Here is a 25,559-nt window from a genome sequence, read left to right as displayed (position 1 = left end):
CTCACCTAGTTTATGCGTTCCTTCGTAAGGGGCTGATTTGGATCCATATGTTTCATGCTATGGTTAGGTTTACCTTAATACTTCTTTTGTAGTTGCAGATGCTTGCAATAGGGGTTAATCATAAGTGGGATGCTTGTCCAAGAAAGGGCAGTACCCAAGCACAGTCCACCCACATACCAAATTATCAAAGTAACGAACGCGAATCATATGAGCATGATGAAAACTAGCTTGACGATAATTCCCATGTGTCCTCGGGAGCGCTTTTCTCTATATAAGAACTCGTCCAGGCTTGTCCTTTGCTAAAAAAAGGATTGGGCCACCTTGATGCACCTTATCTACTTTTATTACTTGTTACCCGTTACGAATTACCTTATGAAAACTATCTATTACCGATAATTTCAGTGCTTGCAGAGAAAACCTTATTGAAAACCGCTTGTCCTTTCCTTCTGTTCCTCGTTGAGTTCGACACTCTTAGTTATCGAAATGACTATGATAGATCCACTACACTTGTGGGTCATCTAGACTCTTTTCTGGGGAGTGAAGCGCCTTTGGTAAGTGGAACTTGGTAAGGAAAATTTTATATGGTGTGCTGAAATTTACTATCACTTGTTACTATGGAACATAATCGTTTGAGGGGCTTGTTCGGGGTATCTTCACCCTGACCAGTACAGCAAAGAGTTGCTCCTCAACCTACTGAACCTACTGAAAATGTTTACTTTGAAATTCCTTTGGGTATGGTAGAGAAACTGCTAGCTAATCCTTTTACGGGAGATGGAACATTCATCCCGATTTGCACCTAATCTATGTGGATGAAGTTTGTGGATTATTTATGCTTGCAGGTATCCCCGAGGATGTTATCAAGAAGAAGGTATTCCCTTTATCTTAGAAGGGAGAGGCATTGACATGGTTTAGTCTATGTGATGATATGGGATCATGGAAATACAACCGATTGAAATTGGAATTTCATTAGAAGTTTTATCCTATGCATCTTGTTCATCGTGATCGTAGTTACATATATAATTTTTGCCTTGCGAAGGAGAAAGCATCCCTCAAGCTTGGGGGATGCTTAAGTCAATGTTATATTCATGCCCCAATCATGAGCTCTCAAGAGAAATGATTATTCAAAAAATTTATGCTCGGGTTTCTCTCAACAATCGCTACATGCCCGATACTTCTTGTACTGGTTCTTTCATGATGAAGACTATTGAATTCAGATGGGATTTATTGAAAAGTATTAAACGCAACTCTGAAGATTGGGATCTCGACGAAGGTAAGGAGTCAGGTATGACACCTAAGTTTGATTGTGTTAAATCTTTTATGGATACCAATGCTTTTCGTGAATTTAGCACTAAATATGGACTTTACTCTGAGATAGTAGCTTCTTTCTGTGAATCATTTGCTACTCATGTTGACCTCCCTAAGGAGAAGTGGTTTAAATATAATTCTCCCATTGAAGTAAAAGTAGTTGCACCTATTAAAGTTGAAGAAAAGACTATCACTTATGATGATCCTATTGTTCCTACTATGTATATTGAGAAACCACCTTTCCCTGTTAGGATAAAGGATCATGCTAAAGCTTCAACTGTGGTTCGTAGGAGTAATACTAGAACACCTACACCACCCGAGCAAATTAAATTTGAACCTAGTATTGCTATGGTTAAAGATCTCTTAGATGATAATATTGATGGGCATGTTATTTACTTCTGTGATGAAGCTGCTAGAATTGCTAGACCCGATACTAAAAATAAATATAGACCTGTTGTAGGCATGCATGTTGTTCTGTTAAAATAGGAGATCATTGTTATCATGGCTTATGTGATATGGGTGATAGTGTAAGTGCAATACCTCATTCCTTATACAAAGAAATTATGCATGGTATTGCACCTGCTGGGATAGAAGAAATTGATGTTACAATTAACCTTGCCAATAGAGATACTAGTTCACCAGTTGGGATTGTTAGAGATGTTGAAGTCTTGTGTGGGGAAGTTAAATATCCCGCTGATTTTATTGTTCTTGGTTCCCCACAAGATAGCTTTTGTCCCATCATATTTGGTAGACCCTTCTTGAATATTGTTAATGCTAGGATAGACTGGGAAAAGGATATTGTTACGATTGGTTTAGGGGATATGTCTCATGACTTTAATTTTGCTAAATTTCGTAGACAACCCCATGATAAAGAATTGCCTAGTAAGGATGAAATTATTGGTCTTGCTTCTATTGTCGTACCTCCTAATGATCCTTTAGAAACATATTTGCTAGACCATGGAAATGATATGTTTATGAATGAAAGAAGGAAGATAGATGAAGTATTCTTTAAACAGGGACCTATTTTGAAATGCAACTTGCCTGTTGAAATTCCAAGGGATCCTCCATCACCCAAGGGTGATCCCGTGTTAGAGCTTAAACCACTACCTGATACTCTTAAATATGCTTATCTTGATGAAAAGAAGATATATCCTGTTATTATTAGTGCTAACCTTTAAAAGCAGGAACAAGAGAAATTATTGAAAACTTTGAAGAAGCATCGTGCTGCTATTGGATATACTCTTGATGATCTTAAGGGCATTAGTCCCACTCTATGCCAGCACAAAATAAAATTGGAGAAAGACGCTAAACTAGTTGTTGATCACCAACGGCGGTTGAATCCTAAGATGAAAGAAGTGGTAAGAAAAGAAATACTAAAGCTCCTGGAAGCAGGTATAATTTATCCCGTTGCTGATAGTCAATGGGTAAGTCCTGTCCATTGTGTCCCTAAGAAGGGAGGTATTACTGTCGTTCCTAATGATAAAGATGAATTGATCCCACAAAGAATTGTTACAGGTTATAGGATGGTAATTTATTTTCGCAAATTAAATAAAGCTACTAGAAAGGATCATTACCCTTTGCCTTTTATTGATCAAATGTTAGAAAGATTATCCAAACATACACATTTTTGCTTTCTAGATGGTTACTCTGGTTTCTCTCAAATACCTGTGTCAAAAGAGGATCAAGAAAAGACCACTTTTACTTGCCCTTTCGTTACTTTTGCTTATAGACGTATGATTTTTGGTTTATGTAATGCACCTGCTACCTTTCAAAGATGCATGATGGCTATATTCTCTTACTTTTGTGAAAAGATTGTTGAGGTTTTCATGGATGATTTCTCCGTTTATGGATCCTCCTTTGATGATTGCTTGAGCAACCTTGATCGAGTTTTGTGGAGATGTGAAGAAACTAATCTTGTCTTGAATTGGGAAAAGTGCCACTTTATGGTTAATGAAGGCATTGTCTTGTGGCATAAATTTTTTTAAAGAGGTATTGAAGTTGATAAAGCTAAAGTTGATGCTATTGAAAAGATGTCGTGTTCTAAAGACATTAAAGGTATAAGAAGTTTCCTTAGTCATGCTGGTTTTTATAGGAGGTTTATTAAGGACTCCTCTAAAATTTCTAGGCCTCTGACCAATCTCTTACAAAAAGATATTCCTTTTGTCTTCGATGATGGTTGTGTAGAAGCATTTGAAATACTTAAGAAAGCTTTGATTTCTGTGCCTATTGTTCAGCCACCTGACTGGAATTTACCCTTTGAAATTATGTGCGATGCTAGCAATTATGATGTAGGTGCTGTTTTAGGACAAATAAGAAACTAAATGTTATTCAATATGCTAGTAAAACTCTAGACAGTGCCCAGAGAAATTATGCTACTACTGAAAAAGAATTTTTAGCAGTTGTATTTGCTTGTGATAAGTTCAAACCTTATATTGTTGACTCTAAAGTAACTGTTCACACTGATCATGCTGCTATTAAATATCTTATGGAAAAGAAAGATGCTAAACCTAGACTTATTAGATGGGTTCTCCTACTACAAAAATTTGGTTTGCATATCATTGATAGAAAGGGAGCTGAGAAACCCGTTGCAGACAACTTGTCTAGGTTAGAAAATGTTCTCGATGACCCACTACCTATTGATGATAGCTTTCCTGATGAACAATTAGCTGTCATAAATTCTTCTCGTACTGCTCCATGGTATGCTGATTATGCTAATTACATTGTTGCCAAATTTATACCACCTAGTTTCACATACCAACAAAAGAAAAAGTTTTTCTATGATTTAAGACATTACTTCTGGGATGATCCACAACTTTATAAAGATGGAGTAGATGGTGTTATTAGACGTTGTGTACCTAAGCATGAACAGGAACAGATCCTACTCAAGTGTCATTCCGAGGCTTATGGAGGACACCACGCTGGAGATAGAACTGCACATAAGGTATTGCAATCCGGTTTTTATTGGCCTACTCTCTTCAAGAATGCCTATAAGTTTGTCTTGTCTTGCGATGAATGTCAAAGAATTGGTAATATTAGTAGACGTCAAGAAATGCCTATGAATTATTCTCTTGTTATTGAGCCATTTGATGTTTGGGGCTTTGATTATATGGGACCGTTTCCTTCCTCTAATGGGTATACACATATTTTAGTTGCTGTTGATTATGTTACTAAGTGGGTAGAAGCTATTCCAACTAGCAGTGCTGATCATAACACTTCCATTAAGATGCTTAAAGAAGTTATTTTTCCGAGGTTTGGAGTCCCTAGATACCTAATGACTGATGGTGGTTCACATTTTATTCATGGTCCTTTTCGTAAAATGCTTGCTAAGTATGATGTTAATCATAGAATTGCATCTTCATATCACCCGCAGTCTAGTGGCCAAGTAGAACTGAGTAACAGAGAGCTTAAATTGATTTTGCAAAAGACTGTTAATAGATCTAGAAAGAATTGGTCCAAGAAACTTCATGATTCATTATGGGCTTATAGATCTACATATAAAAATCCTATGGGTATGTCTCCATATAAAATGGTTTATGGAAAAGCTTGTCACTTACCTCTTGAACTAGAACATAAGGCATATTGGGCCATTAAAGAAATCAATTATGATTTCAAACTTGCCGGTGAGAAGAGGTTATTTGACATTAGCTCACTTGATGAATGGAGAACTCAAGCCTATGAGAATGCCAAACTGTTTAAAGAAAAAGTTAAAAGATGGCATGACAAAAGGTTACAAAAGCGTGAGTTTAATGTAGGTGATTATGTGTTGCTTTTCAACTCTCGTTTAAGATTTTTTTGCAGGAAAACTTCTCTCTAAATGGGAAGGTCCTTACGTTATCGAGGAGGTCTATCGTTCCGGTGCCACAAAAATCAACAACTTCAAAGGCACAAGTCCGAAGGTGGTGAACGGTCAAAGAATCAAACATTATATCTCAGATAATCCAATAAATGTTGAAACTAATGTGACTGAAACCGTAACACCGGAGGAATATATAAGGGACGCTTTCTAGAACATTTCAAACTCCGAAAAGGAATTGGTATGTGGTACGGTAAGTAAACTAACTCCAAAATAGTTCTAATAGCAGTTTTTCACTGTTTTGGAATATTTAAGAAAATAGGAAAATAAGAAGTAGTCCGGGAAGGACACGAGGCGTCCACGAGGGTGGAGGGCGCGCCCTACCCCACTGGGCGCGCCCCCTGCCTCGTGGGCACCTCGTGTGCTCTCCGGACTCCGTTTTCTCGCACGATACTTCTTTTAGTTGGTAAAAATTTATTATATAATCTCTCGAAGGTTTTGACCACCGTACCATGACAAATCCTCTGTTTTTGTTTTGAGTTGTTTCTGCAGTAGATTTAGAGCAAGATGTCTTCTCAAGAATCAGTCGGGGAGATTCGAGTGTCTCATCCGACACCGGGTCCAGGAGCAAACATCGATGCCTATCACTTTGGGCCATCAACGGAGGAGGAGATTGAGGCCGACTTGAAAAGGATAGATGCCATGGAGGGGGATCAAGAAGTTACTTCTCGTTTCCGAGCTGGATTCACAATGGGGAAACTACAGAGCTCAGCTATTCCAAACTCGGTCATCCCTTCCAATGTTAGATTTCTTTCTTATGAAAATATGAAGAAGAGTGTCACTTGTTCCCTCGCATCTATGCAACATCCATGGGTGAAAGGTACTTTAGCCGTCACTGGAGCATATCACCGCTCTCAAGGGCATTATCCGCAAATTGGAGGAGCTCTTACGCTCCATGTGCGACTATCCATCATCACCACCACCTTCTTCACCAGCAAAGGAGGACTAATCACATGGGTATGGGCACTCCCCTTGGCAACTGCCAAGCTTGGGGGAGGTGCCCCAGTATCGTATCACCATCACACTCCTATCTTTACCATTTTTCTTAGTTTGATCCTTTTGGTAATATATTGATCTAGTAGAATAAAGTTTTAGTATGATCTAGTTTTGAGTTTTTCTTTATGATTCCTCTATGTAATCAAGTTCATGAGCTATATATAATAAATATTAGTCTTGAGTCAAGGGCTTTGCCATCTTGCACTGATCAGGATCTTTCCTACACGAGGTGCTTGCCAAAGGATAAAATGTAAAAAGGGGAGGTGAAGATCACCATGACTCTTGCATAAGGTATAAGACAAAAGTAAAAGATAGGCCCTTCGCAGAGGGAAGCAGAGGTTGTCATGTGCTTTTATGGTGGGATGCACGAAATCTTAATGCAAAAGAACGTCACTTATATTGCCACTTGTGATATGGACCTTTATTATGCAGTCCGTCGCTTTTATTGCTACCATATCACAAGATCGTATAAAGCTTATTTTCTCCACACTAATAAGTCATACATATTTAGAGAGCAATTTTTATTGCCTACAACAATGACAACTTACTTGAAGGATCTTACTCAATCCATAGGTAGGTATGGTGGACACTCATGGAAAAACTGGGTTTAAGGATACTTGGAAGCACAAGTAGTATCTCTACTTGGTGCAAAGAATTTGGCTAGCAAGAGAGGGAAAGGCAAACTCAACATGTTGGATGATCCATGACAATATACTTTATTTCGGATATAAGAAAACATAACCCATTACATTGTCTTCCTTGTCCAACATCAACTCTTTAGCATGTCATATTTTAATGAGTGCTCACAGTCATGAAAGATGTCCAAGATAGTACATTTATATGTGAGAACCTCTCTTTCTTTATTACTTCCTATTAATTGCAACGATGACCAAAACTATGTTTGTCAACTCTCAACAACTTTATTCATCATACTTTTTATATGTGAAGTCATTACTCTCCATAAGGTTGACTATTGTTGTTGACATTACCCTTGAGGTAAAAGGTTGGGAGGCAACACTATAAGCCCCTATCTTTCTCTGTGTCCGATTAAAACTCCATACCCATAAGTATTGCGTGAGTGTTAGCAATTATGAAAGACTAAATGATGGTTGAGTATGTGGACTTGCTGAAAAGCCCTTATATTGACTCTTTCCGATGGTATGATAAATTGCAATTGCTTCAATGACCAAGATTATAGTTTGTTAGCTTTCAATGAAGTTTCTGATTCATACTTGACATTGTGGATAGATTGTTACCTTAGCGTAAGAAATCATATGACAAAATATATATATGTTGCTGTTATAAGAATGATCATGATGCCCTCATGTCCGTATTTTATTTTATCGACACCTCTATCTCTAAACATGTGGACATATTTTTTGATTTCGGCTTCCGCTTGAGGACAAGCGAGGTCTAAGCTTGGGGGACTTGATACGTCCATTTTGCATCATGCTTTTATATCGATATTTATTGCATTATGGGCTGTTTTTACACGTTATATCACAATACTTATGCCTATTCTCTCTTATTTTACAAGGTTTACATGAAAAAAGAGAATGCCGGCAGCTGGAATTCTGGGCTGGAAAAGGAGCAAATATTAGAGACCTATTCTGCACAACTCCAAAAGTCCTGAAACTCCAAGAATATGATTTTTGGAATTAATAAAAAATATTGAGCGAAGAAAATACCAGAGGGGGGCCACCCTCTATCCACGAGGGTGGCGGGCACGCCCTACCCCCTGGGTGCGCCCCCTGCCTCGTGGGCCCCCTGGCAGCCCTCCGGTGGCCATCTTCTGCTATATGAAGTCTTTTACCCTGGAAAAAATCATAAGCAAGCTTTCGGGACGAAACACCGCCGCCATGAGGCGGAACCTTGGCGGAACCAATCTAGGGCTCCGGCGGAGCTGTTCTGCCGGGGAAACATCCCTCCGGGAGGGGGAAATCATCGTCATCATCATCACCATCGATCCTCTCAGTGGGAGGGGGTCAATCTCCATCAACATCTTCACCAGCACCATCTCCTCTCAAACCCTAGTTCATCCCTTGTATCTAATCTTTGTCCCAAAACCTCAGATTGGTACCTGTGGGTTGCCAGTAGTGTTGGTTACTCCTTGTAGTTGATGCTAGTTGGTTTATTCGGTGGAAGATCATATGTGCAGATCCTTAATGCAAATTAATACCTCTCTGATTATGAACATGAATATGATTTGTGAGTAGTTAAGTTTGTTCCTGAGGACATGGAAGAAGTCTTGCTATAAGTAGTCATGTGAATTTGGTATTCGTTCTATATTTTGATGAGATGTATGTTGTCTCTCCTATAGTGGTGTTATGTGAACGTTGACTAACTGACACTTTACCATTGTTTGGGCCTAGAGGAAGGCATTGGGAAGTAATAAGTAGATGATGGGTTGCTAGAGTGACAGAAGCTTAAACCCTAGTGTATGCATTGCTTCGTAAGGGGCTGATTTGGATCCATATGTTTCATGCTATGATTAGGTTTACCTTAATACTTCTTTTGTAGTTGCGGATGCTTGCAATAGGGGTTAATCATAAGTGGGATGCTTGTCCAAGAAATGGCAGTACCCAAGCACCGGTCCACCCACATACCAAATTATCAAAGTAACGAACGCAAATCATATGAGCGTGATGAAAACTAGCTTGACGATAATTCCCATGTGTCCTCGGGAGCGCTTTTCTCTATATAAGAACTCATCCAGGCTTCTCCTTTGCTACAAAAAGGATTGGGCCACCTTGCTGCACCTTATTTACTTTTATTACTTGTTACCCGTTACGAATTACCTTATCACAAAACTATCTGTTACCGATAATTTCAGTGCTTGCAGAGAAAACCTTACTGAAAACCACATGTCATTTCCTTCTGCTCCTCGTTGGGTTCGACACTCTTACTTATTGAAAGGACTAGGATAGATCCCCTACACTTGTGGGTCATCGATTACATTGAATAGATCTCCAAGAACATCGAGGAGAACATTGTATTGAAGATCAAAGAGAGAGAAGAAGCCATCTAGCTACTAGCTATGGACCCGTAGGTGTGTGGTAAACTACTCACGCATCATCAGAGGGGCAGCAAGGTTGATGTAGATGCCCTCTGTGATTGAATCCCCCTCCGGCAGAGTACCGGAAAAGGCTTCCAGATGGGATCTAACGAGGTCAGAGACCTACGGCACTAGAAAAGTATTTTCATGGATGCCTCTGGTGGTTTGCGAATATTTGGGAATTTATAGCGGAAGAATTAGGGTTGGAGGACTCCCTAGGGGCCGACAAGCCCTTAGGGCGCCCCCCTGGGGTGCACCTAGGAGGCTTGTGGCCTCCTATGGACTCTTCTGGCCCCCTCTCCTAGCTTCGTTGATGTCTTCTGGTCTAAGAAAAATCGTCACGAAAGTTTTATTCCGTTTGGACTCTGTTTGATATTCCTTTCTGAGAAAGTCAAAAACTAGGAAAAAACAAAAACTGACACTGGGCACTATGTTAATAGGTTAGTCCAAAAATAATATAAAATAGCATATTAATGCATATAAAACATCCCAAGTTCATGATATAATAGCATGGAACAATAAAAAATTATAGATACGTTAGAGACGCAATAAGCATCCCCAAGCTTAATTCCTGCTCGTCCTCGAGTAGGTAAATGATAAATACATAATTTTTTATGTGGAATGCTACCTAACATATTTATCAATGTGATCTCTTTTATTTGGCATGAATATTCACCATATGATTCAAAACAAAAGTTCATTGACATAAAAACAATAATACTTCAAGCATACTAGAAAGCAAAATCATGAAACTTCAAAAATATCATGCCTAAAGAAAGTTATCCCTACAAAATCATATAGTTTTGTTATGCTCCCTCTTCTTAACACAAAGTATAAATCATGTACCACCCCGGTGTTAGCCAAGCAATTGTTTCATACTTTTTAATGTGCTTCAGCTTTTTCAACTCCTCACGCAATACATGAGCGTGAGCCATGGGCATAGCACTACAAGTGGAATAGAAGGTGGTAATAGACAAAAGAAGGGAGAATGTCTCATATCAACTAGGCAAGTTAATGAACTATGGAGATGTCCATCAATTGATATTAATGTGAGTGAGTAGGGATTGCCATGTAATGGATGCACTAGATCTATAAGTGTATGAAAGCTCAAAATAAAACTAGTGGGTGTGCATCCAACTTGCTTGCTCATGAAGACTTAGGACATTTGAGGAAGCCTACTGTTTGAATATACAAGCCAAGTTCTATAATGAAAATTCCCCCTAGAAATATATGAAAGTGTCAAAATAGGATACTCTCTATCATGAAGAACATGGTGCTACTTTGAAGCACAAGTGTGTAAAAGGATACTAACATTGCCCCTTATGTCTTTTTCTCTCATTTTTTAGACTCCTCTTTTTTGGAGACTTTTTTATGTTTTTTTTGAGACTCTTTTGGCCTCTTTTTTATAACCTCGCATGGGATAATGTTCTAATAATGATCGTCACACTTTCATTTTCTTACAACTCAAAATTACAACTCAAGGTAAACTCAAACTCATAATGATGGAACGGTGGAGTTACATGGCAATATATCTCAGAATGGCTATGAAAATGCCATAATAGGTAGGTACAGTGGCTATTCTGAGGAAGGGTATAAGGTGGGTTTAATGTACTGGCGAAAGTTGTGCGGTACTAGAGTGGCTAGCAAAGCTGGAAGGGTGAGAGTGCGTATAATCCATGGATTCAACATTAGTCATAAAGAACTCAAATACTTATTGCTAAAAACTTATTAGCCCTCGAAGCAAAGTACTACTATGCATGCTCCTCGAGGAGAGGTTGGTAGGAGTAAACCATCGCACGCTCCCAACTTTCACACAAAGGAAGACAATCAAGAATAAACTGCGCTCCAACTTCATCACATAACTAGAAGACTATACGTCCATGCTACGGGAATCACAAACCTTAACACAAGTATTTATATAATTCCACAATTTACTACTAGCATAACTCTAATATCACCATCTTCATATCTCAAAACAATTGCAAGGAATCAAACTTCTAATAGTATTCAATGCTCTTTATATGAAAGTTTTTTTATTATATCCCCCTTGGATGCCTATCATAATAGGACTAAATTCATAACCCAAGCAAATTACCATGCTGTTTAGAGACTCTCAAAATAATATAAGTGAAGCATGAGAGTTCATCAATTTCTTCAAAATAACATCATCGCCGTGCTCAAAAAAATATATAAGTGAAGCACTAGAGCAAACTGCCTAGCTCAAAAGATATAAGTGACGCACAAAGAGTATTATATTACATTCACGATTAATGTGTGTCCCTCTCAAAAGGTTTGTACAGCAAGGATGATTGTGGCAAACTAAAAAGCAAAGACTCAAATCATACAAGACGCTCCAAGCAAAACACATATCATGTGGTGAATAAAAATATAGCCTCAAGTAAATTTACTGATGAATTGAAGACAAAAGAGGGGATGCCATCCAGGGCATCCCCAAGCTTAGATGCTTGGTTGTCCTTGAATATTAAGTTGGGGTGCCTTGGGAATCCCCAAGCTTAGGCTCTTGCCACTCCTTATTTCGTAGCTCATCAAATCTTTACCTAAAACTTGAAAACTTCACAACACAAAACTCAACAGAAAACTCATGAGCTCTGTTAGTATCATGACACACAAGTATAGGGGATATATTGTAGTCCTTTCGATAAGTAAGAGTGTCGAACCCAATGAAGAGAAGAAGGAAATGACAAGCGGTTTTCAGTAAGGTATTCTCTGCAAGGACTTAAATTATCGGTAACAGATAGTTTTGTGATAAGATAGTTCGTAATGGGTAAGGAGTAACAAAAGTAACAAGGTGCGGCAAGGTGGCCCAATCCTTCTTGTAGCAAAGGACAAGCCTGGACAAGCCTCCCGAGGACACATGGGAATTATCATCAAGCTAGTTTTCATCATGCCCATAGGATTCGCGTTTGTTACTTTGATAATTTGATATGTGGGTGGACCGGTGCTTGGGTACTGCCCTTTCTTGGACAAGCATCCCACTTATGATTAACCCCTCTCGCAAGCATTTGCAACTACGAAAGAAGAATTAAGGTAAACCTAACCATAGCATGAAACATATGGATCCAAATCAGCCCCTTACGAAGGAACGCATAAACTAGGGTTTAAGCTTCTGTCACTCTAGCAACCCATCATCTATTTATTACTTCCCAATGCCTTCCCCTAGGCCTAGACAATGGTGAAGTGTCATGTAGTCGACGTTCACATAACACCACTAGAGGAGAGACAACATACATCTCATCGAAATATCGAACGAATACCAAATTCACATGACTGCTTATAATAAGACTTCTCCCATGTCCTCAGGAACAAACATAACTACTCACAAATCATATTCATGTTCATAATCATTGGGGTATTAATATGCATAAAGGATCTGAACATATGATCTTCCACCAAATAAACCAACTAGCGTCAACTACAAGGAGTAAGCAACACTACTAGCAAGCCACATGTACCAATCTGAGGTTTTGAGACAAAGATCGGATACAAGAGATGAACTAGGGTTGAGAGGAGATGGTGTTGGTGAAGTTGTTGATGGAGATTGACCCCCTCTTGATAAGAGGATAGATGGTGATGACGATGGTGACGATTTCCCCCTCCCGGAGGGATGTTTCCCCGGCAGAACAACTCCACCGGAGCCCTAGATTGGTTCCGCCAAGGTTCTGCCTCGAGATGGTGGCGCTTCATCCTGAAAGCTTCCTTCTGATTTTTTTCCAGGGGAAAAGACACCATATAGCAGAAGATGGGCATCGGGGGTCTGCTAGGTGGCCCACGAGGCAAGGGGGCGCGCCTAGGGGGTAGGGCGTGCCCTCCGCCCTCGTGGACGATGGGTGGCCCCACTCTGGTGCTTTCTTCGCCCAATATTTTTAATATATTCCAAAACTGACTTTCGTGGAGTTTCAGGACTTTTGGAGTTGTGCAGAATAGGTCTCTAATATTTGCTCCTTTTCCGGCCCAGAATTCTAGCTGCTGGCATTCTCCCTCTTCATGTAAACCTTGTAAAATAAGAGAGAAAAGGCATAAGTATTGTGACATAATGTGTAATAACAACCCATAATGCAATAAATATTGATATAAAAGCGTGATGCAAAATGGACGTATCAACTCCTCCAAGCTTAGACCTTGCTTGTCCTCAAGCGAAAGCCGATATCAAAGAATATGTCCACATGTTTAGAGATAGAGGTGTCAATAAAATAAAATATGGACATGAGGGCATCATGGTATTCTTAGAAAAGCAACATTTATATTGTCATATGATTTCTTATGCTAAAGTAACAATCTATTCACAATGTAAAGTATGAATCAGAAACTTCATTGAAAACTAGCAAACTATAATCTCAGTTATTTAAGCAATTGCAATTTATCATAACATCAGAAAGAGTCAATATATAAGAGCTTTTCAGCAAGTACACATACTCAACTATCATTTAATCTTTCACAATTGCTAACACTCACACGATACTTATGGGTATGAAGTTTCAATTGGACACAGAGAAAGATAGGGGCTTATAGTTTTGCCTCCCAACCTTTTACCTCAAGGGTAACGTCAACAATAATACTTTATGAAAACCTACATCCGATTGGATATATATATATATATATATATATATATATATATATATATATATATATCAGGATCTTTCCAACACATAGTGCTTGCCAAAAGATAAAGTGTAAAAAGGAAAGGTGAAGATCACCATGACTCTTGTATAAGGGTAGAAGGTAAAAATAAAAGATAGGCCCTTCGCAGAGGGAAGTAGAGGTTGTCATGCACTTTAATGGTTGGATGCACAAAATCTTAATGCAAAAGAACATCACTTTATATTGCCACTTGTGATAGGGGCCTTTATTATGCAGTTTGTCGCTTTTAATTCTTCCATATCACAAGCACGTATAAAGCTTATTTTCTTCACACTAATAAGTCATACATATTTAAAGAGCAATTTTATTGCTTGCACCGATGACAACTTACTTGAAGGATCTTACTCAATCCATAGGTAGGTATGGTGGACTCTCACGGAAAAACTGGGTTTAGGGATGTTTGGAAGCACAAGTAGTATCTCTACTTGGTGCAAAGAATTTGGCTAGCTTGAGGGGGAAAGGCAAGCTCAACATGCTGGATGGTCCATGACAATATAATTTATTTCGAATGTAAGAAAACATAACCCATTACATTGTCTTCCGTGTCCAATGTCAACTTTTTAGCATGTTATATTTTAATGAGTGCTCACAATCATAGAAGATGTCCAAGATAGTATATTTATATGTGAAAACCTCTCTTTCTTTATTACTTCCTATTAATTGGAACGATCACCAAAACTATGTTTGTCAACTCTCAAAAACTTTTATTCATCATACTCTTTATATTTGAAGTCATTACTCTCCATAAGATCAATATGATCTTTTTATTCCTTTTTATTCTTTCTTTTTCTTTTATTCCCTCAAGATCATAGCAAGATAGCAAAGCCCTCAACTCAAAACTAATCTTTATTATATATAGCTCATGGACTCGATTACATAGATAGGGATCAACACAAAAACTCAAAGCTAGATCATACTAAACTTTATTCTACTAGATCAAGATATAACCAAAAGGATCGAACTAAGAAAAATGGTAAAGATAGAAGTGAGATGGTGATACGATACCGGGGCACCTCCCCCAAGCTTGGCAGTTGCCAAGGGGAGTGCCCATACCCATGTGTTTATGTCTCTTTCTTCGGAGGTGGTGATGTGATATTCTTGGCGATGATGCCCCTTAGGATATGGTTCTCTTCCTCGAGCTTATTGACTTGCTACTTAAGATCCATTATTTCCTTATGGAGTTTAATCGTGATGGTTAAAGCTCCTTTCACCCATGTAAGTTGCATAGTTGCGGGAGAACAAGTAACACTCTTTTTCATATTTTCATAAGAAAGAAATCTAGCATTGGGAGGGATGATCGAATTTGGAATTGCTGAGCTCTGAAGTTCCTCCATCATGAATCTGGCTTGGAGACAAGAGGTAACTTCTTGATCCTCCTCCATGGCATCTATCCTTTTCAAGTCGGCCTCCATCTCTTCCTCCGTTGATGGCCCAAAGTGGTCAGGATCGCTATTTGCTCTTGGCCCTGATGTCGGATGAGATACCCGACTCTCCCCGACTGACTCTTGAGAAGACATCTTGCTCTAGATGTGCTACAGAAACAGCTCAAAACAAAAACAGAGGATTTCGTTGTGGTACGGTGGTCAAAACCTTCGGGAGATTATATAACGATTTTTTATTAACCAAAAGAAGTATCATGCAAGAACGAAGTCCAGAGGGCACACGGGGTGTCCACGAGGCAGGGGGCGCGCCCGGGGGGTAGGGCGCGCCCTCCACCCTTGTGGATGCCTCGTGTCCCTTTAGGACTACTTCTTATTTTTCCTATTTTTTTAAATATCCCAAAACGGAAAAAATTGCTAGTAGAACTGTTCTGGAGTCGGTTTACTTACCATACCACATACCTATTCCTTTTCGGAGTCTGAAACTTTTTGGAAAGTGTCCCTTATTTACTCCTCCTGGGTTACGGTGTCAATTACATTGGTTCCAACATTTATGGGATTACCTGAGATATAATGTTTGATTCTTTGACCGTTCACCACCTTCGGATTTGTGCCTTCGGCAATGTTGATTTTTATGGCACCAGAACGATAGACCTCCTTGATAATGTAAGGAACTTCCCATTTAGAGAGAAGTTTTCCTGCAAAAAATCTTAAACGAGAGTTGTATAGCAAAACATAATAACCTACATTGAACTCACGCTTTTGTATCCTTTTTCATGCCATCTTTTAACTTTTTCTTTAAACAGTTTGGCGTTCTCATAGGCCTGGGTTCTCCATTCATCAAGTGAGCTAATGTCAAATGACCTCTTCTCACCGGCAAGTTTAAAATCATAATTGAGCTCTTTAATAGCCCAATATGCCTTGTGTTCTAGTTCGAGAGGTAAGTGACATGCTTTTCCATAAACCATTTTATACGGAGACATACCCATAGGATTTTTTATATGCAGTTCTATAGGCCCATAATGCATCATCAAGTTTCTTGGACCAATTCTTTCTAGATATATTAACAGTCTTTTGCAAAATTAACTTAATCTCTCTATTACTCAATTCTACTTGAACGCTAGACTGTGGATGGTATGGAGATGCAATTCTATGATTAACATCATACTTAGCAAGCATTTTACAAAAGGCACCATGACTAAAATGTGAACTACCATCAGTCATTAAGTATCTAGGGACTCCAAACCTTGGAAAATAACTTCTTTAAGCATCTTAATAGAAGTGTTATGATCAGCACTACTAGTTGGAATAGCTTCTACCCACTTAGTAATGTAATCAACAACAACTAAATATGTGTATACCCATTAGAGGAAGGAAAAGGTCCCATATAATCAAAGCCCCAAACATCAAATGGTTCAATAACAAGTGAATAGTTCATAGGCATTTCTTGATGTCTACTAATATTACCAATTCTTTGACATTCATCACAAGACAAGACAAACTTACGGGCATCTTTGAAGAGAGTAGGCCAATAAAACCCGGATTGCAATAGCTTATGTGCAGTTCTATCTCATGTGTGGTGTCCTCCATATGCCTCGGAGTGACACTTGCGTATGATATGCTCATGTTCATGCTTAGGTACACAACATCTAATAACACCATCTACTCCTTCTTTATAAAGGTGTGGATCATCCCAGAAGTAATGTCTTAAATAAAAGAAAAACTTTTCTTTTGCTGGTATGTGAAACTAGGTGGTATAAATTTAGCAACAATGTAATTTGCATAATCAGCATACCATGGAGCAGTACGAGAAGCATTTATGACAGCTGATTGTTCATCAGGAAAGCTATCATCAATGGGTAGTGGGTCATCAAGAACATTTTCTAACCTAGACAAGTTATCTGCAACGGGGTTCTCAGCTCCCTTTCTATCAATAATATGCAAATCAAATTCTTCTAGCAAGAGAACCCATCTAATAAGTATAGGCTTAGCATATTTCTTTTCCATAAGGTATTTAATAGCAGCATGATTAGTGTGAACAGTTACTTTTGAATCAACAATATAAGGTCTAAACTTATCACAAGCAAATACAACTGCTAAAAATTCTTTTTCAGTGGTAGCATAATTTCTCTAGGCACTGTCTAGAGTTTTACTAGCATATTGGATAACAATTAATTTCTTATCAACTAATTGTCCTAGAACAGCACCTACAGCATAATCACTAGCATCACACATGATTTCAATGGGTAAATTCCAATCAGGTGGCTAAACAATAGGTGCAGAAATTAAGGCTTTCTTAAGTATTTCAAATGCTTCTACACAATCATCATCAAAGATGAAAGGAACATCTTTTTGTAAGAGATTAATCAGAGGCCTAGAAATTTTTGAGAAGTCTTTAATGAACCTCCTATAAAAACCGGCATGACCAAGGAAACTTCTTGTACCTTTGATGTCCTTAGGACACAGCATGTTTTTAATAGCATCAACTTTAGCTTTATCAACTTCAATACCTCTTTCAGAAATTTTATGCCCCAAGACAATACCTTCATTAACCATAAAGTGGCACTTCTCCCAATTCAAGACAAGATTAGTTTCTTCATATGTCTGCAAGACTCGATCAAGTTTGCTTAAGTAATCATCAAAATAAGTTCCATACACGGAGAAATCATCCATAAAAACCTCAACAATCTTTTCGTAAAAATCAGAGAATATAGCAGTCATACATCTCTGAAAGGTAGCAGGTGCATTACATAAACCAAAAGGCATATGTCTATAAGCAAAGGTATCGAAAGGGCAAGTAAAAGTGGTCTTATCCTGATCCCCTTTTGACACAGGTATTTGAGAGACACTGGAATAACCATCTAGAAAGCAAAAATGTGTATGTTTAGATAGTCTTTCTAGCATTTGATCAATAAATGGAAGAGGGTAATGATCTTTTCTAGTAGCTTTATTTAATTTGCAGAAATCAATTACCATTCTATAACCTGTAACAATTCTTTGTGGGATCAATTCATCCTTATCATTAGGAACAACAGTGATACCTCCCTTCTTAGGGACACAATGGATAGGACTTACCCACTGACTATCAGCAACAGGATAAATTATACCTGCCTCCAGAAGCTTTAGTATTTCATTTCTTACCACTTCTTTCATCTTATGATTTAACCGTCGTTGGTGATCAACAACTGGTTTAGCATCTTTCTCCAGCTTAATTTTGTGCTGGCATAGAGTGGGACTAATGCCCTTAAGATCATCAAGAGTATATCCAATAGCAGCACGGTGGTTCTTAAGATTTTTCAATAATTTCTCTTCTTCATGCTCTGAAAGGTTAGCACTAATAATAATAGGATATATCTTCTTTTCATCAAGATAAGCATATTTAAGAGTATCAGGTAATTGTTTAAGCTCAAACACAGGATCACCCTTGGGTAGAGGAGGATCCCCAAGGATTTCAACAGGCAATTTGTGTTTCAAAATAGGTCCCTGTTTAAAGAATAATTCATCTATTTCCCTTCTTCCATTGATAAACATATCATTTTCATGGTCTAGCAAATATTACTCTAAAGGATCATTAGGAGGCACGGCAATAGAAGCAAGACCAATAATTTCATCTTTACTAGGCAATTCTTTATCATGGGGTTGTCTACGAAATTTAGCAAAATTAAAGTCATGAGACATATCCCCTAAACCAACAGTAACAACATCATTTTCGTAGTCTATCCTAGCATTAACAGTATTCAAGAAGGGTCTACCAAATATAATGGGACAAAAGCCATCTTGTGGTGAACCAAGAACAAGAAAATTAGTAGAATATTCAATTTTCCCACACAAGACTTAACCATCTCTAACAACCCCAATTGGTGAAATAGTATCTCTGTTGGAAAGCTTAATAGTAACATCAATACCTTCTATTTCAACGGGTGCGATATCATGCATAATTTCTTCGTATAATGAATGGGTATTGCACTTGCACAAGCACCCATATCACATAAGCCATGATAACAATGATATCCTAATTTAACAGAAACAAAAGGCATGCCAACAACCAGTCTATGTTTATTTTAGTATCGGGTCAAGCAATTCTAGCAGCTTCATCACAGAAGTAAATAACATGCCCATCAATATTATCGACCAAGAGATCTTTAACCCTAGCAATAGTAGGTTCAACTTTAATTTGCTCAGGGGGTGTAGGTGTTCTAGCATTACTCTTACGAACCACAGTTGAAGCTTTAGCATGATATTTTATTCTAATAGGGAAAGGTGGTTTCTCAATATAAGTAGTAGGAATAATAGGATCAACACTATACGTAATAGTTTTTTCTTCAATTTTAATAGGCTCTACTACTTTTACTTCAATGGGAGGATGATATTTAAACCACTTCTCCTTAGGAAGATCAACATGAGTAGAAAATGATTCATAGAAAGAAGCTACTATCTCAGAGTCAAGTCCACATTTAGTGCTAAATTCACGAAAAGCATCGGTATCCATAAAAGATTTAACACAATAAAACTTAGGTGTTATACCTGACTCCTTACCTTCGTCGAGTTCCCAATCTTCGGAGTTGCATTTAATTCTTTCCAATAAATCCCATATGAATTCAATAGTCTTTATCATAAAAGAACCAGTACAAGAAGTATCGAGTATGGAGCAATTATTGAGAGAAAGCCAAGCATAAATTTTTTGAATAATAATTTCTCTTGAGAGCTCATGATTGGGGCAGGAATATACATTGACTTAAGCCTCCCCCAAGCTTGAGAGATACTTTCTCCTTCGCGAGGCCAAAAATTATATATTTAATTACGATCACAATGAACCAGATGCATAGGATAAAACTTCTGATGAAAGTCCAAATTCAATCGGTTGTAGTTCCACGATCTTTGAAATATTTGAATCTCTTCTGAATTCTTTTATGTATGATTGAGTTATCTTTGCAAGTCTCTCCGAATTATCGGTTTGGTTTGGCCTACTAGATTGATCTTTCTTGCCATGGGTGTCGGTGTACTAGAATAGGGGTACCCTAGTACCCCGAACTTGTGCACGGGCAGTTGTAGCACCCCGCGGCAAAGGCTTGCCGGGCGAACGCCAAGATCCCCCAAGGTTCCCTTGGAGCCATCCAAGAACAAAGTATTTAAGCTAAGGAGACAAGACCCCGTCAAGAGGAGCTTGCCGGGAAGGCCAACCAAGGCGCTCCAAGGAACTTGCCGCGACGCGCCACGCGCTCCGGCAAGGCAACAAGGCCCCGGCAAGAGGAGCTTGCCGGGAAGACTAAATAAGGTACCCCGAGGCCCGGTGAGCGACGAGCTTCTGGACCCGGCGAGATAACAACAGCGGCAAGGCGCTTGCCGCGGCAGGCGGCCACTCTGCGCCCACGCTCCAGCGCATCCACCAACGTGTCGCTCTGGGGGCCTCTCCGGGCGCGCGTGGCGGGAGGCTGTGCAGCCAGCGGTGCGCAGTGGCATGCGAAGCTGACAAGATCGCCATCGTGGCGAACGGTGGCGCCCCTAACGGTCCTTTTCTGCACTGTTCGGGCGACTCAGACGGGCATTTAATGCCCTTGTCCCCTACCGTCAGGGTTAGGTAGGGTGCACTGTACAAGCAACTATATCAACTACCTCGCTTTTTACGTTTTTACCCTCCTCTGCGTTGCCACCTATCGGTGACCCCTTTAGCGTATAAAAGGAGGCCCATGCGCAACATAGAGGGGGTTCGGACAGTTTGCTTCGATTCATTTGTAGCCCAGAAAACATCACACTCTGTGGCACGAGAGCAAGAACACCAGATAATACAACCAGACAAGCAGCAGTAGGAGTGTTATCTCTCCGGAGAGCTCCAAAGCTGGGTAAACTGCTCGTGTGCCTCGCCTCGATCTGCTCTTCGTGCGACCTCCGCCCCCTGCCGAACCGAAAGGGGCCCGGTCCGCCGGCCCCATAGGTGTTCGTGGATCAGTTTTCCCCGACATCTTTGGCTCGCCAGGTAGGGGGTGTTGAGATTGTGTGAACCAGATCCGGCGTTCACACGAGCTAGATCTTTATTCCCTTCATCAACATGCCACCGAAGAAGAAGACTTCGGCGGCAGCCGCTCCATCCACGTCACTTCCGCCACCGTTGGAGCAAACGAGTGGTGGGATGGACGCCGGCGGAAGAAAGGACGTCGACGAGGAAGCTCATGATGCCGCCAGGTCCAAGAACAAGGCTGCACAAACCTCGGCGACTGTACATGTTCCACGCCACTCTCAGGAGGCGCAAGATCAACAGCGTCATGGCACTAGCAGTGCCATACGCATGATAGCCCAAGACCAAGCCGGTGGATCTCGGGGCGCTCAAGACCAGCATGCACGCCAGCGTGCTGGCACGAGCGGGGCATGGTCGCCTGGACGGGATACTGCTCCTTCCAACATAGTTAGAGGTTCGAGCACGTCCCGCTCCTCGCGCCGTCAGCCACTGCTACCCACCACTCCAGCAGAAGCTTTGGCGCGGGCTCAACTTCTCCTAGATTACCCTCCGACGTCGGACAAGATCGACGAATGGAGGGCCACCATTCAGAGTCTCATCGGCTACGCCAACGGCGACACTCCACGGCGGTCGAGCGCGTCGCTGCCGCGGCAGGACCGCCGGACGCGAGCTGGTGGCGACGAAACGGGCGGAGGTGCAACTACCATGCAATCACCGCCCCGAAGGCCAAGATCGCCGACTCGCCGGATCCACCTCGATAGCGACTCCACTGTATCGTCGGATCCACGAGCTCGTCGTGATCAGCACCAAGTTCTTCATGATCGACAACAAGAAGACGCTCGAACCCGTATCGAGCGCCGAAGAGAAGCGCGACGTCAATCCGACAAGCGCGCTGGGCCCTCTGTTGACATACATGCGCCAGGGGAACCAGGCGATCTGTCGTACGCGGTAGGTTGTCCTGCGTTCACTCGTGAGCTGCGGCAAGTCCAGTGGCCCAGTACAAAGAACTTCAAACCAGACGTACCAGAGAAGTACAACGGCAAGATGCATCCGTCAAAATTCCTCAGCATCTACACCATCGCGGTGCAGGCTGCCGGGGGACAGGATGACAAGATCCTTGCCAACTACTTCCCGCTGGTGCTCAAGCCCAACGTCAGATCCTGGCTCATGCACTTGCCGGACAACTCCATATCCTCTTGGGCTGATCTGTGCCATCAGTTTGTCGGCGCCTTTACAGGCGGACACAAGCCTCATGGCCAGGAAAGTGATCTTCATCTGCTCACTCAGAAGGAAGGAGAGCCCCTGCGCAAGTACATTCAGAGATTCAGTAGTGTGCAGCACAACATCCCAGACGTCCACCCTGCCGCGGTGATCAGCGCGTTCCATCAGAACATGCGGAACCGCAGGATGCGGGAGGAAATGGCGATGTGCAAGATCAGGGACGTCAGTGAGTTATATGCACTGGCCGACAAGTGTGCGCATGCTGAGGAAGGGAGGAGACTCCCTGGAGAAAATATAGAAGCGGGAGGATTTGACAGGGAAGATGCTGCCCCGACAAGGAAAAACCGGCGGCGGAACAACAGAAGGAGGAAAGGCAAAGAAGTGCTAGTTGTTGAGCAGTCCGGCAACGGTGGTAGCGCCAAGGAAGCCAAAGGTGGTGACTCCGGCAAGGAGGTTGCCGCGGAGGTGGCGGTCACCGACAAGCAGGACGGCACCAACAAGCAGTATTGCAAGATTCACCGCACCAAGGGCCATGATCTTCAGAACTGTAAGAGGGTCGAGCAGCTTGTTGAGCAACAGAAAGCTGAATACGAGCGGTGCGACAAAGAGAAGGCCCAGGAAGGAGCTGGTGGGTCCGGCAAGAAACGTCCCGGCCGAGGAGGACGCCGCGGGAAGGCCAAGCAGCGGCAAGGAGACAGACCTCCCCGTGGCCGCGACAAGCATGAAGATGATAACGAAGACGAAGATATGGATGATGAGGAGACTGATGAGCAGGAGTTCCAGAAAGCCACAGAGGTCCTGTGCATCGACGGTGGTGCTTCTCTGCATGCCTCGCACCGCCAGCTCAAGCAGTGGGTGCGGGAAGTTAATGCAGCAGAACCACCCGACGAGTCACGCAAGCCTCTGAAATGGTCCGGCACGCCTATCATCTTTGATATTGAGGACCACCCGGATCGCATAACTGCGGTCGGGTGGTTGCCGATGTTGGTTTCACCAACAATCCGCAACCTCAAGGTCACTAAGATGCTAGTTGGGGCCGGCTTGAACCTGATCTCCTCCGCGGTGCTCCAGAAACTCCAGATCCCTGACAGCGAGCTCGAAGAGACCGGCACATTTCAAGGAATCAACCCGGGAAGGAGCAAGCCAAAGGGAAAGATCACGTTGCCGGTAACATTTGGCAGCGAGCTGAACTTCAGGACCGAGAGGGTCACGTTTGACGTTGCCGACTTTCCATTGCCTTACAATGGAATCCTTGGCCGACCGGCACTCGCCAAGTTCATGGCAGCCTCTCACTATGCGTACAACGTACTGAAAATGCCAGGCCCAATAAGTGTCATCTCTGTCCCTGGCGACAAGAAGGATGCTCTTATCTGTGCCGACAAGATCAACCGGGAAGCAGTAGCCGCAGCAGAACGCAGGACACTTGCCGCTGAAGCTCCCGGGGGGGAGAAGAAGACCAAGTCCGACAAGAGCTCTGATGCCTACTCCGGCAAGCGCACCTCTTCGGAGTGCTGCGCTACCGTCGAGGACGCACCATCGAGCTCCACCGGCAAGTGTAAGAAGGCAATGGCAGCTCCACCTGAGACCAAGAAGGTGTCCGCCAAGGAGGATGGCACTGGTGGTACATTTACCATCAGCGCCACTCTTGACCCCAAATAGGAAAGTGCGCTCGTTGCTTTCCTGCGGGCGAATGTTGACATGTTTGCGTGGCAACCGTCTGATATCCCCGGTGTTCCCAGGAAAGTAATTGAGCACCACCTTGCCGTCTATCCTCATGCGCGGCCCGTCAAGCAGAGAATCAGGAAGCAGGCAGTAGAACGCCAAGAATTCATCGCAGAAGAAATCAAGAAGTTGGAAGCAGCAGGCCTTGTCAGAGGAGTACTCCATCCCATGTGGTTGGCCAATCCTGTTGTTGTGCGCAAAGCTAACGGGAAATGGAGACTTTGTATTGACTTCACTGATGTTAATAAAGCTTGTCCCAAAGACCCATTTCCCTTGCCGCGTATTGACCAGATTGTTGACTCCACAGCCGGATGTGATTTGCTTTCATTTCTTGATGCATACTCAGGATACCATCAGATCTTCATGGTAGAAGAAGATGAAGAGAAAACCGCATTTATCACCCCGTGTGGCACGTACTGCTTCGTACGGATGCCTTTCGGTTTGAAGAATGCTGGTTCAACATTCACAAGGGTAGTCCACCATGCTTTTGAGCCGCAAATGCACAAAAATGTGGAAGCTTACATGGATGACATAGTGGTCAAGAGCAAGAACAAGGCGACCCTGATTCAAGATTTAGACGAAACATTTGCAAACCTGCACAAGATCAACCTCAAGCTTAACCCCGAGAAGTGCGTGTTTGGAGTCCCTTCCGGCAAGCTTCTTGGGTTCTTTGTGTCTCAGCGGGGAATTGAAGCCAATCCCGACAAGATCAAAGCCATTGAGCAGATCGATGCACCAAAGCACGTCAAGGATGTACGAAGGCTTGCCGGTTGCGTGGCTGCTCTCAGCAGGTTTATCTCTAGATCTGCCGAGCGCGCCCTGCCATTTTTCAAAATTTTGAAAAAGGCAGGTCCAATGAAATGGACTCCGGAAGCGGAGGCTGCGCTGCAGGACTTGAAGAGATACCTGTCCTCCACTCCAACGCTTGTCGCACCTAAGCCGCAAGAGAAGTTGCTGCTGTATATAGCGGCAACCAATCAAGTGGTTAGTGCTGCGTTAGTGGCGGAGAGGGAGGCGGATGATGAGCCAGCAACCACGGCAGATCCATCCAGCAACAAGCAGGGGGCTTCGTCAACAAGCTCTGGTCCCGACAAACATGGGTTTGCGCAGGAACATGATAAGATGCCAAGGAGAATGGTGCTGCGCCCAGTTTACTTTGTCAGTTCTCTTCTGCAGGGCGCTAGATCAAGGTACCCTGGTGTGCAGAAGTTGCTTTTCGGCCTCCTCATGGCCTCGAGAAAGCTGCGCCATTACTTCCAAGCACATGAGATCACAGTCGTCACTCGCTTTCCAGTGAAGAGGATACTGCAAAATCCAGAAGCAACGGGCAGGATTGTCGAGTGGGCGCTGGAACTATCAAGCTTTGGCCTCAAGTTTGAGAGCACCTCAACTATCCAAAGCAGAGCATTGGCAGAG

This window comes from Triticum dicoccoides, chromosome 6B (assembly GCF_002162155.2).
Source record: "Triticum dicoccoides isolate Atlit2015 ecotype Zavitan chromosome 6B, WEW_v2.0, whole genome shotgun sequence".
Classification (NCBI taxonomy): domain Eukaryota; kingdom Viridiplantae; phylum Streptophyta; class Magnoliopsida; order Poales; family Poaceae; genus Triticum; species Triticum dicoccoides.
Note: the sequence above shows the minus strand (reverse complement) of the source record.